Source organism: Echinops telfairi, unplaced genomic scaffold (assembly GCF_000313985.2).
Source record: "Echinops telfairi isolate 266 unplaced genomic scaffold, ASM31398v2 ScPeMD7_7469;HRSCAF=8507_1, whole genome shotgun sequence".
Classification (NCBI taxonomy): domain Eukaryota; kingdom Metazoa; phylum Chordata; class Mammalia; order Afrosoricida; family Tenrecidae; genus Echinops; species Echinops telfairi.
Window position 1 is genome coordinate 68535939 of NW_022111373.1, and position 3355 is coordinate 68539293.

The following is a 3355-nucleotide window of genomic DNA, read 5'->3' on the forward strand; positions in this document are numbered from 1 at the left end:
TCCCACTAAAGTCTCTTCTGACATCTATTTATGTCTTCTCTTTCCTTTTTCTTTTTTTTTGTAATTACCTTTAATTTCATTCCACAGCTCATTTGGTCTTCAATCATCAGTGTTCAATGAATCAAATCTATTCTTGGAAGGGTCTCCAAAGGCAGGTGGAATATTGTCATGGTCAGACTTTGGCTCTTGTGGACTTATTTGAAGTGTCTTCAGCTTCGACTTGAATTTGTGCATGAGCAATTGATAGTCTGTTCTGCAGTCCGCCCCTGCCCTTTTTCAGAACATCTCCATTGCCTCGTTCCCCAAGTTTAGTCGATTTTAATTCCATATGACAAGGTTCACATGTATAATTGCCATTTACGTTGTTGAAAAAAAAGAATACTTAGAATTAATTGGTTGTTAGTGTATCAAAATTCTCTCATATGATTTCCGGCATTGTCTCCAACACTAAAACCATAATTTCCACCTACCAGTTCTTCTTTTTTATCTTCAAGTTGGACATTCCAATCACCAGGAATTACACATGAATCTTGACTGCAGTTTTCTTCATTTCAGACTGTGGAAATTGGTGAAAATATTCAACTTTTTCATCTTTGACATTAGTGGCTGGTGTGTAAATGTGAACAGTAGTTTCATTAGCATGTAGTCTCATATGCATGAATATTATCCTGCCGCTGACAGCATTGTACTTTAGAATATACTTTTAACTGTCCTCTCTCTCAACCAATAGGAGACTGTTCCTCTTCATTTTGTCATTCCTAACATTGTAGACCCTATGATTGTCTGACGCAAAATATCCTCTTATCTGTACAGTTCATGCTTAGATCATGGGAGTAGGGTAGGGTTTTTCAAACACAAGTTATCAGGCACTTATCAGTAGATTGTAAAATAAATGTGGTAGGCCCTGACCAGATTTTTAAAGGTATAGTAGAATATATTAATATAATAAAGTAAGAATAAAATCTATTTTATGAACTCTGGTTTTAAGTATGAGTGTGTGAGTGAGTAGGTCCTGATATAAAAATGTATTTATTATTATGGAAGTATATTAAAAAATAAATGTATAAGCAAGCCACTGGTCTCAGAGGATGTTCTGACATGAACTTGGATCATGAAGACTTATCAAGGGGCTAAAAACTACTCCGCTCGCTCTGCTTAAATAACACCAGGAAATAGAAGACAGGAAGCCCCTGCTTAGACAAGGCAAAGAAAGGATTACCTGGAATCAGCATAGGAGGTGGATGCTGATTGTATAATTACACACCTCCTTCACAGCAGCTCCAGTCCATCAAGTACATAGTATGGTTTATTTTTTACAGCACTAATTATGTAATTATCCATAACATTAAATCAGTTCCAGCTGATTCAGTCTATCACAGGTTTCCTGAAACATTCGTTTGTTTATTATTTTTAAAAGGAGCACAAACTACCAATCATCTTATATGTAAAAATCCAAGTGCAGGCGCTGGTTAAACTTTCCTTGAGAAAAATTTTGTGGCTGTGGGATAAATAGCGATTGAACTTTCATCTTAATATATCTAGAAATTTTTATGAACAACAGATTTCTGAGATGTATACTCACATTTTTTCTACGCTACTTTATAAAATATCTATTGTAGAATAAAAATGCCACATTAAATATTTTCAGGAGTCGATGGGTTGTACAAATAGTTAACACACTTGTCTGTCAACTAAACAGTTGTGGTCGTAGCCTATTCAGGGGTGCCTCAGAAGAAAGTCCTGGCAATCTACCTCCCCCCAAAACCCAGCCATTGAGAACCCTATGGAGTACAGTTCTACTCTCACAGACATGGAGTTGCCATGAGGCTGAGTTCATCCCACAGAAACTGAGTTTTAAAAACATGTATTTTCACCAAAAATATCTTTATATAGAATAAAAATTGTATTTTTAAATAATATGTCTGGTTTATTATTGGTTCATAATTAGCTCTTGAGAACGTATTCCAAGGATGAATAAGCTATGGGTCCTGCACTCAAGGAGCATATGATGGTTTAGTAAATATAATTGTAGAGACTATGGCTTCCCCTCACTCATGTCTCAGCACCTCTGAACAATGCTTTAGCCCCAACAAGGCTATAACCAATACCTGCAACAGCAATAAAACATCCAGAAGGACTCACTAAATCTGCTCTAACAAGCAAGATAATGATATAAAAGGTACAAGGAATACAAGGAATACACAGACAAGGACCAGGGGTAAGCATGAAAATTATACATCCCACATGATTTCATATTTGCACACTACACTTAGCTCTGTCTGATCTTTCAAACTTGTGTGATAGGGTCAAATACGACTCACACATTAATTGAAAAGGAGAACCAGAGCATCCCAAACTGTTCGGCACAATCATTCAAGATCCTTCTCACTATTGCCCCCACCTAACCTTACTATTGAACCGTGGTGATATAGCAGCACCTTATTGGGCCGCGATTCACAAGGTCAGCAATTTGACCACTAGCCACTGGGCAACTTACTACTCCTGTAAAGAGTTACAGTCATGCAAACTCACAGGGGCAGTTCTATCCTACCCCACTAGGGTCACTATGAGTCGGCACCCACTCGACGGCAGTGAGTTTAGTTTTTAGCTTAACCTCACTGCATTCTCATCTCTGCTAACTCCAACCCCTTCATTGCTAGTTCCTCATTGCTTGACTTAAGGTTTGTACCACTTCCTAGCGTTTTAATCTTGACTTTGCTTCATGGATGCTGGCTGACTTGCTTTGTCTCTCTTACTCTCAGTGCTTCCTATAACTTGGATAGGATGCCAAGATTCAGGAAACTAATAGTACATTAGCAAACTGGTTGACCCGAGGCCCCAAAGAAAGAGTGATTCAGGCAACCCCTCCTAAAGTCCAACTACTTCTTGGACTAATCTAAAGTCACAACTTGCAGTCTCATGTTCCACCCAAAGTTGACTTTCTTAGTCAAAAAGTCCTATAGCTTCTCACAACTACCTCTACACCCTCAAGATGCACAATGTTGAAGAAAAGGAATATGGCTACTTCTAGCACTGGGGTAAATCCCAACATCACAAGAGTATGATTTGGAGGAATATTTGGGGGAATTGACATTACTTTATGAATGTCCAGGAGATGCTGCAGCCTGATCTCTGCAGAAGTGACTGCAGAAACCAGGTTTAGTTGATGGGTTCATAAAGCAGATAGAGGAACAGATGGATTCTTCCCCAGCCCCCAAATTTCTTGTTGCCAGAGCTCAACCATGTATTTTTATGTCAGTCTGAGCTATCAGAATGCAAGCTGTCAAACTGGAAAGCTCTGGCACTTTATTTGAGGTTATTGCCCAAGATCCTCCATGTCTCACTCTGCTCCAGA

The 3355-nt window shown here is 38.6% G+C and overlaps 1 protein-coding gene across 1 annotated transcript in view; it reads right to left on the bottom strand.

The window, feature by feature from the left end:
* Positions 1 to 3355, bottom strand: part of ATG10 (autophagy related 10) — a 376082-nt gene that overhangs the window by 216622 nt on the left and 156105 nt on the right. The window lies entirely within an intron of this gene.